The sequence below is a fragment of the Pituophis catenifer genome, unplaced genomic scaffold (assembly GCF_029215685.1).
Source record: "Pituophis catenifer annectens isolate HBS135680 unplaced genomic scaffold, rPitCat1.0.hap2 SCAF_1, whole genome shotgun sequence".
NCBI classification, from domain to species: Eukaryota; Metazoa; Chordata; class Lepidosauria; order Squamata; family Colubridae; genus Pituophis; species Pituophis catenifer.
The window spans coordinates 203,995,259-204,007,674 of record NW_027256881.1 but is presented as its reverse complement, the minus strand read 5'-3'; the positions used below and the strand labels follow the sequence as shown (position 1 = coordinate 204,007,674).

At 42.8% G+C, this 12,416-nt stretch overlaps 1 protein-coding gene across 1 annotated transcript in view; it reads right to left on the bottom strand.

The window, feature by feature from the left end:
• Positions 1-12,025, bottom strand: part of BAZ2B (bromodomain adjacent to zinc finger domain 2B) — a 165,720-nt gene extending 153,695 nt beyond the window's left edge. Inside the window, exon 1 of the mRNA XM_070940289.1 lies at positions 11,981-12,025. The gene's annotated coding sequence lies outside the window, so the exon portion shown is untranslated. The remainder of the gene's footprint in view (positions 1-11,980) is intronic.
• Positions 12,026-12,416: the final 391 nt, after the last annotated feature.

The window sequence follows — 12,416 nt, the reverse complement described above, 5'->3', positions numbered from 1 at the left end:
CTGGGATGCGGGACCGACCAACTGGTTCCGCCCCAGGCACCTAATGGACCCTGATAGGTTCCAGATGGAGCTTGGGACGATACCTGCCTCCCTCTCCCATGCCCCGGTCGAGACCCTGGTGGATGTCTGGGAAATAACGGCCACCGGGGCTCTCGACTGTGTTGTGCCTTTGCGGCCTCTGACCCAGTGCAGATCCCGGTTGGCCCCTTGGTTTACTGAGGAGGTCCGGGAGTTGAAGCGCCAGAGGAGAGGCCTAGAGAGCTGTTGGAGATCGAGTCAATCCGAATCAGACCGTGCACAGCTAAGATCTTTTACGAGGTTTTATCTTGTGACGATAGAGGCAGCAAAGCGTTCCTACTTCTCTGCCCTCATTGTGTCTGCAGATAATCGTCCGGCCGCCCTGTTTAGGGTGTCCCGCTCCCTCTTGAATCGGGAAGTAGGGGATGACTCTCTGCGGGGCCGGGCCGAGGAGTTTAGTCAACATCTGCTGGACAAGATCGCTCAGATCCAGGCCGGTCTGGACTCTGACTGGGCAGGGTCAGACGGGGGGAGACAACCGGTCGTAGTATCTGGGAGGAGTTCGACCCTGTTACTCCGGAAGAAGTGGACAGGATCATGGGTAAACTGAGTGCTGCCACGTGTTTATTAGACCCGTGTCCCTCCTGGCTCAGGAGGTTACACAAGGCTGGATCCAGGCAGTGATTAATGCATCCTTGGGTGAGGGAAGCTTCCATACCGCCTTGAAAGAGGCGGTGGTGAGGCCACTTCTCAAGAAACCTGCTTTGGACCCAGCTATTTTAAACAACTTTCGTCCTGTCTCCAACCTTCGCAACAAAGCGAAGTTGTTGAGAGCATGGTGGCACATCAACTCTCGTTGGCCCTGGATGAAGCGGAGTACCTGGATTCGTACCAGTTGGGTTTCAATACGGAGTACAGTATGGAGACGGCATTGGATATTTGGGGGACAATTTGCAGCCAGCAACAGCTTCCCATCGCCTGGTGCGTTCCCACAGAGAGGGCCTCCTCAGGGTGCCGTCGACCAGACAGTGTCGGCTGGTGACCCCCAGGGGGAGGGCTTTCTCTGTGGGCGCACCTACCCTTTGGAATCAACTGCCCCTGGAGCTCCGGGTGGCCCCCAACCTCCGCTCTTTCTGCTGAGACCTGAAAATGTGGCTGTTTCGTTTGGCCAGCCTGGACTGATGGGGTTTTAATTCTAATTTAATTTTAACGTTAGTCTTAATTGTACTTTTAACTGTTAAATTATGAGATTTGGATTTTATTTTTTAACTTTTTATTAGATATTTCTTAACTGTTGTGAGCTGCCCTGAGTCCGGCTGGAGATAGGGCGGCATATAAATATTATTATTATTATTATTATTATTATTATTATTATTATTATTATTATTATTATTATTATTAATAATAATAATAATAATAATAATAATAATAATAATAATAATAATTGTTAAGTGAATCTGGCTTCCCCATTGACTTTGCTTGTCAGAAGGTTGCAAAGGTGATCACATGACCCTGGGATACTGCAATTGTTATAAATATGAATCCGTTGCCAAACATCTGAATTTTGATCACATGACCATGAGGATGCTGCAACGGTCGTATGTGTGAAAAACAATCATAGGTCACTTTTTTCAGTAATGTTGTAACTTTGAACGGTCACTAACGAACTGATTACCTGTATTGGAATGGGAAAGTGTAACTTGTTCAGACTGAAGGCTGCATTTTGCCTTCAAAAAGAGCCAAACATAAGCTTGAGTTAATGAAATTTTAATTAAAATTAAATCAAATATAGTTAACACAATCACTCTCCGTGTAATTAACAAATCTCTTCTTCTAGCATATTAAAAATTACAATTTAGAGGCAACTTTTTGATCAGTTCTAGAGTCAAACTCAAATCTTGAAGGGCACTGAGGATGATTTATTAAATATTATTATAATAAATGGGGACGATTTATTAAACTTGTATGCCACCTGATTCTCATCAACCCTGGGCAGTTCACAACCAACAAACAAAATTACAATAAAATCAATTAAACATGAAAAAAAAAGATAAAATATATGAACAAGTGAAGGTTTGCACTCTTCCTTGCCGAAACCCTGGGTGAAGAGTCAGGTTTTCCCAGCTCATCTAAGCAATGGCAAAGTAGGAATACTTGGATCTGAGCAGGGAAATCTCTTTTCATGGGACAGACACTGCTACAGAGAAGATGCATTTCTGGGGTCCTGATAGATGATATTGTTTAATCAGAAAAAGAGAAGAGTGCACCAATCCTGCAAGATCAAATCAGCCAGGCAGATGTTATGGAAGATAGGATATGGCCTTATGCCATTTAGGACTTTATAGGTAGCAACTAGCATCTTGGAAGACCTCTTTGGATAAGTGGGAATGGTTACACAACACTTTCAGAGAGAATTGGCAAAGATTACTTGAATTCCCTGCCTCCGGATCACCTCCATCTAAGCACAGCGGAAAATGAACATGCAATAGTGAAGTCACAATGAACATTTTCTCATTTATCTCTCTTATGCCTCCTGCCATCCCTCCAAAGAGATCCAAGTCTTTTTGGAGCTCTTCCTCATATTAAGGCTACCAGATCTGGGTTGCAACTGTGTGGAGGACCATTAGAGGGTAAGCAGAGAGATACAGAAAAATCTAATTCTGGGTTTATGCAGCCCAGACCTGCTAGCTCTATCAATCGTGGAAAGACATGTTCCACGATTGATAGAGCTAGCAGTTCAAGTTCAAGTTCAAGCAAATTTCACAATATCTAGCATCTCAGAAAAATACTACAGGATATTTTCTGTTTATGATGAGGTGTAAATCCCGTCTTACATTCTACTGGTCAGTTGGTTGGTTTCTGCCTTCTGGTTGCTTCAAATGCATATGAGAAGAGGGAGGGTATTTTGGTTTTCACAGGAACCTGCTAGGGTACATATTTACTACAAACTTGTTCCTTTGGCCACTAAATCACTTGTATCCCCCTATTTTAAAGATTTGACCTCATGTTACAAATCTGGGCATTTTCTGATACTATCCTTTCCTCCATTCTAAAAAAAAATATTTAAGATGACTTTAAATAGTTTCATACTCAACTGTGGGCCCTGACTGTCTGATAAGCAAAAAGCATCCCCAACTTGGGAACCATTTAAAACTAACCTTTAAAAGGATTCCTTTTAGTCAGCATTTCTAAAACAATTGTTTTAGCATTCCCACCCATCCATCCACTACCAGATCTGATTTTAACTTTACTGATTGTAAAGCACCCATGGGACACAGCCGTGAAGGTCGCTACTGAAATACAAGATTGCAGACTATCATAAAATATTCAGCTTGCGCTAAAGAAGGAAAGATAAGAGTTCTTCTGCCTGGGATTCCCTGACACAGTTAAAATACAGCAGCATCAAACAAAGGCTCGCCTTTATCTTTGACTACCAAAGGCAGAAAACAAATTAATTTTCAATTAGAACAGCTATAAATTCCATTCAAACTGCACTGGTAGTCATCGACCACTTTTAACAATCCACAATGATGAAAAGTCTCAGATCTCTCCAAAACAGCCAGCTAAGCATCCAAGATTCAGACACCCATAAATAGACAGGCTCTCTATTTTAAAACTGTCCTGTTTTTGCAGTGTGCCATCAGCTTCAACCTGAACCACTAAGTTACAAAGAGATTTGACTCATACACTTCTCAAAAACAACTGGCCTCTTGAACAAGTCATTTTTGAAACAAGGAGAGATATGCAGATAATTTGCTACAATACATGGGAATCTGTATTCACAGGATTAGAAATAGTCTTCAAACGGTCCTAATTATTCTTCTTTAAGATTAACCAGAGTGCAGATATCGGGAGGTGACCAGGCTCAGATAGGACATTTGTCAGTGGTGGGTTTCAAATTTTTTTACTACCGGTTCTGTGGGTGTGGCTTAGTGGGCGTGGCATGGCTTGGTGAACGTGGCTTGGTGAGTGTGGCAGAGGAAGGATACTGTAAAATCTCCATTTTCTCCTGATCAGCTGGGACTTGGGAGGCAGAGAATAGATGGGGATGCGGCCGGTCAGAATTTTTACTACCAGTTCTCCGAACTACTCAAAATTTCCGCTACCGGTTCTCCAGAACTGGTCAGAACCTGCTGAAACCTACCTCTGACGATTGTCTAAATTGGGCAATATCTAATTGGACAATCATTTCACAATAGCCCTTCAAAATTGTAAATATTAAAGTAATTTGAACCATGTCTAAATTTGATGAATAAAAAATAATGTTATACCAATTCATTTTTTAAAAGCTATGTTGAAAAACATAGCTAGTCATTCCTGTGGATAAAACAGAAGTTCTCAAATTTTGCAACATCGCAAGTCATCGCAAATCACTACAATTTCAATTTGGATTGATTTTGCTGATCATCTTGATAATACACATTCAAGAATCTGATCTAAATAACAATGTAACTATAGTTAGATTGAAACGTCTGATGAATACATTGGTTTGGGAAGAGGAAAAAAATCCATACAAAGAATTCCTTTTAAACTGGATCACATCTCTTAATAATAACAAATTACACAATATGATCATGGTTGTTTTACTCAGAAGATAGAAGACAGAAGATGCTATATCTTAACATCGTTCTTAAGTATAGATGGTAAAAGTATAGGGTCTTAGAATTTTCTTTCTTATATCTTTCCTCTATTTTTAGTATTGCTGATATGACATCCAGTTAAGTAATTAAAATATTTTAAAGCCTATACTAATAAAGATCATCAACTGCAATCTTAAACTCACTGTCCATAGGTCTACTTAGAACTGGGTTGATTTAAAACAATTTCAGGCTCAAAGTCCTGCTGAACCAAATAGGCACAGTATTGTTAGGAAACGACTATTACCTAACTTGTTGGGTTGGCATATATATAAACCCTCAATATAGCTTTAAGACTGCTGTATTGCATCATACTGTGTCCTGATTGGTTAACTCTGTAGCCAATGTCCTTAAGAGGGAGCTAGAAACCTGGTTTGTTTCTCTTTACTGCTCTTTACTGCTCTTAGCTACTCTTTGCTGTTTTTGCTCGGATATCTCTGTATGCTACTGTTTGCAACTATTTATTGTGTATGACTACGACGACTGGTAAGAAGACTTTGTTATTGGATTATCCCTGGACTATTGTATGTTTTTTTAAAAATAGAAGTTCTTCTTCCATAAAGTACAAACACACCACATTCCATTAAAAAGGAATTAACAGAAAATAAATTCTCCTCTAAATACTCAAATCTTAGTATCTTAGGTAGAGGTAAATTCACTCTGTCAAGATAAGCTGGTTCTCTAGAGAGCTCAAAGCACAGTTTCTCAAGGGCCTGGCTTTGATTGCACATACAAATCCTGATCCCTTTCTTTTCCATTCCATCTGGATAAGCCAGCTTGTCCAGACAGAATGGGGGGGGGGGAATGAGTTTGGGATTGGCTGCAATGATTGTGGCAATTTAGCAACCTGTTCTCACAAACCAAACTGAATTGACTAGATTATTTTCCTAGCAAATTGGAAAATCTATATGTTCACATTTAAAAAGCTAGCCTTCAGCATAGGAGCAGGAAGGCAGAAGTTCCACACTGTAGCTGTGACAGTTGCTAAATAGTGTCAAAGGCTTATTGAAGAAGTCTACCTTTTTCTTCTTTAGGTTGTAGGGCTTTGGCTGTTGTTTTAATCATGACGAAGCATTAGGGCAGAAGAATATGACAAATCCAGATACAAGCTGTTTAGCCACAACAGATGGCTGGAAGTAAAATGACAGTGAAGAACTTGGCATCCAAAACCAATGGCTGTACATTAGCAGTAAGAAAAGTGAGGTCATCTTTTCAAGGCTTTGTTCCACAAGTGGCTGAAACCTCTTCTTTAGATTAATCCCAGATATCCTGAAGTCAGGTTAAGGTAACAGGCTAGAAACCAGGAGACCATGAATTCTAATCCTACCTGAAGCACAAAGCCAGCTGGGTAACCTTGGGCCAGTTGTTCCCTCTCAGCCCTAGGAAGGCGGCAATGGCAAACCACTTACAAAACCTTGCCAACAAAATTGCAAGAATTTGCTCAGGCAAGTACCAGGAGTCAACAGTGATTTGAAGGCACGCCCTCCACCTTCCTCAAAAGTATATATTTTAAGACACTAAAAGGTGCTTAATTTCAAATTTATTTATTTATTTATTTTATTTTTTAAATTTTTATACCGCCCCCTCTCCCGAAGGACTCAGGGCGGTGAACAGCCAAAATTAAAAACACACAATACAAACATTAAAATACTATAAAACGAAATTAAATTTATCTTTGGCTTCCCCAATTTAAAACCCCTTACCCATAAAATTCCCCAATTAAAAGATTTTTAACCCAGCCCGGCTTGCTGAAATAAAAAAGTCTTCAGGGCCCGGTGGAAGGTCCGGAGGTCCGGGATCAGTCGTATCCCTGGGGGTAGCTCATTCCAGAGGGCGGGTGCCCCCACAGAGAAGGGTCTTCCCCGGGGGATTGCCAGCCGACATTGCCTGACCGACGGCACCCTGAGGAGGCCGTCTCTGTGGGAGCGTATTGGCCGGTGGGAGGTTATCGGTGGCAGAAGGTGGTCTCGTAAATAACCGGGCCCTAAACCATGGAGCGCTTTGAAGATGAGAACCAATACCTTGAAGCGCACCCGGAAGACCACTGGAAGCCAATGCAGCTTGCGCAGGAGAGGTGTCACGTGGGAGCGCCATGTCGCCCCCATAAGTACCCGCGCGGCCGCATTCTGCACCAGTTGGAGCCTCCGAGTGCTCCTCAAGGGGAGCCCCATGTAGAGAGCGTTGCAGTAGTCCAGGCGGGAAGTGACGAGGGCATGAGTGACCGTGCATAAGGAGTCCCAATCCAGAAAGGGGCACAACTGGCGTATTAGGCGAACCTGATAGAAAGCCCCCTTGGCCATGGCCGTCATATGCTCTTCTAAAGACAGCCGTGCATCCAGGAGGACACCCAAGTTATGCGCCCTCTCCATGGGGGCCAATGTCTCACCCCCAATAGTCAGCGATGGCACCAGCTGACTATATCGGGACGCTGGCAGCCACAGCCACTCAGTCTTGGAGGGGTTGAGTCGGAGCCTGTTCCTCCCCATCCAGACCCGCACGGCCTCCAGGCACCGGGACATCACTTCAAGGGCATCGTTGGGGTGGTCTGGGGTGGAGATGTACAGCTGGGTGTCATCAGCATACAGATGGCACTGCACCCCAAAACCACGGATCTCGCCCAGCGGCTTCACATAAATGTTGAACAGGAGAGGCAAGAGGACCGACCCTTGTGGCACCCCACAAACCAGGTGCCTTGAGGTCGACCTCTGCCCCCCAGCCAACACGGACTGCGACCGGTCAGAGAGATAGGAGGAGAACCACCGTAAGACAGTGCCTCCCACTCCAACCCTTCCAACCGGCGCAGCATGATACCATGACCAATGGTATCAAAAGCCGCTGAGAGGTCTAATAGGACCAGAACAGAGGAGCAACCTCTATCCCGAGCCCTCCAGAGATCATCGACCAACGCGACCAATGCCATTTCCGTGCTGTACCCGGGCCTGAAGCCGGACTGGAACAGATCTAGATAGACGGTTTCATCCAGGTTCTGCGGGAGCTGTCGCGCAACCACACTCTCAACAACCTTCGCCAGGAAGCGAAGGTTGGAAACTAGACGATAGTTTGCCAAAACAGCTGGGTCCAGAGAGGGCTTCTTGAGGAGGGGCCTCACCACCACCTCTTTCAAGGCGGGAGGCAAGAAACCCTCACTCAAGGAAGCATTTATAATCCTCTGGAGCCAGCCTCGTGTAACCTCCCGGGTAGCCAGCACCAACCAGGAGGGACACGGGTCCAATAAACATGTGGTTGCGTTCAACCTCCCCAGCATCCTGTCCACGTCCTCGGGGGTCACAGGGTCAAACTCATCCCAGGTAACAGTCTCAAGACACACCTCGGACAACCCGCCTGTACCGACCCAATCAGAGTTCAAGCCTTCCCGAATTTGAGCGACTTTATCGTGCAGACAATGCTCAAAATCCTCAGCATGTCCTTGCAAGGGGTCTTCCCACGCTCCCAGATGGAGAAGAGAGCGGGTCACCCTAAACAAGGCAGCTGGGTGATTATCTGCCAACATGATAAGAGTGGAAAAGTAATTACACTTCGCTGCTTTTATCGCCACTAAGTAGGTCTTGATGTAAGACCTCACTAGTGTATGGTCAGATTCGGAGCGACTGGCCCTCCAACTACTCTCTAGGCATCTTTTCCGGCGCTTCATCCCCCTCAGCTCCTCGGAGAACCAAGGAGCTGGGTAGATTCGGCGCCGGGTCAGAGGCCGCAAAGGCATGACCTGATCTAAAGCACCAGCAGCCGCCCTATCCCAGGCGGCCACCAGGTCTTCCGTCTAGTCGTGAGCCAGAGTCTCAGGAAATGGCCCAAGCTCCATTCGGAACCTATCAGGATCCATCAGGCGCCTGGGGCGGAACCACCTGGTCGGTTCTGCCTCCTTGCGGTGGGGTGTAGCGGTCAGAAAGTCAAGTCTAAGGAGGGAATGGTCTGACCATGACAAGGATCATAATCAATCAGCTTCATAATTTCTGATTTGAATTTGCTTCTCTCCTACAATCAGAAACAAGATTAACCACATTACATCCAGGTTTATGCAACACAAAATATATTTTTATTTTCTGTAAAATCTGTGATAAAAGGTCTAGGAAGAAAGGAAAGATGATAAAAGGCCCTGAATACAGTAGTTAATGAGCAGATTTTAAACACTGTAACAGCCAAAAAAATTCTCACATAGCTTTCCTGAGTTTGGTAATCCCAAATGATTTGGAACTAAACCCCCCTGGATTCCCAGCACCCTAATAATTCTGCGAGCCAAAAGCAGATGAAAGATGTCAAGTTACTTAAACCTTGATTTTTTTTCCTTTTCTTTTTCCATTAGCGTGGCCCAAAAAATTCTGCCACAAGAAATGTAAGGTTATAATAAAACAGCAAAAAAGAAATAGAACAAAATGTTTCTAGAAGCATGTTGTTATAAAAGTTAAAACAGACATTTATTATTTTTTTAGGTTAAAAGAAAAAAGAAAAGGAAAACACACACACAACCAGAGAAGCAAATAAAGACTTTTCTCACAATAGAAGAAACTGAGCTGGGCAGTGGGCACTTCCCTCAAGATACTGTGCTGGAATCGATGCTATTTAATATTTATAAATATCCTGGAAAGTGGGAGAACAGTTAAATTATAAAACTATAGATTTTTCTGAATGCAATCATAAAGACTGCCTAAAGAATCCCTAAAAATCTTAATAAACTGTGCAAATGGTAGGTAAAATAACATTTATTTTTTTTTTAATTTGATTTATATGCCGCCCTTCTCCGGAGACTCAGGGCGGCTTACAATGCTTTAAGCAATAGCCTTCATTCTTTTGTATATTTTATACAAAGTCAGCTTATTGCCCCCACAAACTGGGTCCTCATTTCACCTATCTTAGAAAGGATGGAAGGCTGAGTCAACCTTGAGCCTTGGAGAGATTCGAACCAGCAGAAATTGCAGGCAGCTGTGTTAATAACAGGGTGCACTAAACCCTTGTACTATCAAGGCTCTTTAAAAAAAAAAAAAAAAATAACATATGAGCTTGAACCATAGGAAGGATAAAACATTTGGCATCACATGCTGGTTTTTGAACCAGGCCACGGGGAAACAGGATTTTGAAGTCCTAAACAGCTTGGGTCCAGGACACCGGAGGAATCCTTCAAGATTTTCTTTGCCCAAGTAAGATTATTGGATAATTCCCTGTCAAGAAGCAGCCAACCCTCTGGATCAATGGAGTTGATGTACAGAATGTGCTGATGGCCTTGGAGAATGAGAGGAAGAGATGCTACCAAGGAAACTATCAGACAAAAGAGGTAGGAGTCCCAAGTGGCTTAAAAGTCAGACAAAGAAACTTAGGAAAGAGTTGCACTAATGGATCAAGAAATTCAAAGTGGCAGTGAGAAATTGTACTTTCAGACTTGCAAGTTTCTACTAATGCAGCCTTACAATAAAATGGAATTAGTCCATCTAATTGTGTCTCCTGTCTGGTTGACTGGGGAGAGCCGACTGGTTGAAATTCACTTCCCAGTATAGTAACTAGACTTCCTCTTGTGTTAGCCATTGAGAAATCTTTAATAACATCTGTGTCAATTGGCCACCATCTTTAATTCCTTCGTTAATGAATTTTGGAAACTTTGCCAAAATGATACCTTTTAAATCTATTTTAAATGTAAGAATGTGTTCTTTTGTGTATGTTTATCTATCTGATCTTTTGGCCATTCTGTTTATTGCCTAGGGACTTTTATGATATATGGCCTAAAAGCACAAAAATGAAATCAATAAATACATGCTATCAAGGACTAGGCGTTACTAAGGCTAGAACTATTGGTTTTCTAATTATTTCTACACTCATGTGCATAACATACCAAAGCAAACCCAGCAATTCAATGGGAGCTAACCATGGGCACTAGAGGGAACCAACCAACCATATATTATACTTGAATATATCATTTATGGTTCAGCAAAGGGCTTCCCGGCCTGCAAACTTAAAAGAATAGCTTTACATGGAAATCTCAACTCACTGATATTTTGATTTATCAGGAGATAGGTCTCACTCATTTATTTTCCGCGCAGTGCAATTACAATTATAAAACCCAAACAGATTTTGTTTTTAAAAATGTCAGAATCAGGCCAGCTCTAAATTTCTTATTCTCACCATTCACTTCAAGTATGACTTCCGAATGAGAATAAAAACGTGCTTTGCCAATTTGTACCAGTGGCTGGAATCGTGTGTTCCATGCAGCAAATGAACCATAATCATAATATCAAACAGCATCTAGAGTATGATTTCCCTGTGTGACAATAGTAAACAGAAAAAAAGGACTGCTGTTTGAAAATTGCTGCCAGTCCTACCTGAGCGGCGGATGACATTTTGCTATCCTCAATAAGTGGCAAAATGGTTCCATATAAAGAAGTTGAACAATCCAGTAGATGAATCTTACTTCAGCTATCGAAACAGAACAGTGTCCTCCTCTATATCTAAAGGAGCAGGGTAGCTTATGAAATGCAGAGCAAGTTCTGTGCACTCACTGTCCCCATTTTATCCCCCCAGTATCGACTCTTGGTACAATTTGCTACCCAACCTTAAAATGCCATTTACTTCTCATTGATATTGAGTCAGCCTTGCAAGTTAAACCAGCCAAGAGAGGCATCCAGAAGTACTAGATCTAATTTAATTGTAAGATTATATTCATAGAATCTTGCCAATCTAAAAGTAATCTCCCTCCCTCCCTCACCTTTACAGTCTTAGAAACTCTGGAGAGTCCCTTCTGAGACACCCCCATTCCTTCTGAAGCTCAACTGCCTCTTATCTGACCATTGTCTAGTCTGCAGCTCTCCTTCCTGTCTCTCAAGGTCATTCTCATATACTATGGTATTATACATTGAATGTACTCAGGTAAAGAAAGTCCTCTGAGTAACAGCTTCACAGCACTGGAACTACCCAATATATAGTAGGTTAACTCTGCCCAATCTACTCCTCTCCAAATATATAAAGCTACACAAAAGTCAGTATGGTGTAGTGATTAAGGCATCAGGTTAGAAATCAGAAGACAGTGAGTCCCACGGTAGGCACAAAGCCATCTGGGTGACCTTAATCGGTCACCTTCTCTCAGCCCCACAAAGAAGGCAATGGCAACCATTTCTGAAAACCTTGTCAACAAAACTGCCGGGATTTGTCCAGACAGTCTCTGAGAATTAGACACGATTGAACAGAAGAAGAAAAAATAAAGCTACACAATTTCTCACGCATTTAATTTTCCCTGGGTCATGCCCACTGTTCTTAAGTGCTCCAATACAAATCATACTTGTAAAAAAATTATCTTAATGTCAGACAGTGAGCAACTAACTTACTGCGATCAATGTGGTCAGTTCTGCGGCATCACGGTTTTGAAATCTGAAAGACAAAAGAAAGGCAATACTCAGTTGAATTATCCCCAGATGCTAAACAACATCCTGTAAGCAGATGCATGAAATGTAATATTCAAGAATTTCCATAAACAATCAAGACAATAAATATGCACAATGGAACACCTGATCATGGACATTTTATAAAATAAAACATGCAATGTGCAGTCTGATTCCACAGGAGTCAGGAGAAAATTGCTTCTTTCACTGTCGTGGCTTGGCAGGGGGCTGGTACACCAATTATACCAGTGGTGGGTTGCTCCCGGTTCTGTCTGGTTCTTTAGAACCAGTAGTAAAAGCAGCGGGAGGCTCCGCCCACCCACCTGGACGTCATAATTGATGATCTGCTCATGCACAGAAGTTTCCATTGTGAACCGGTAGT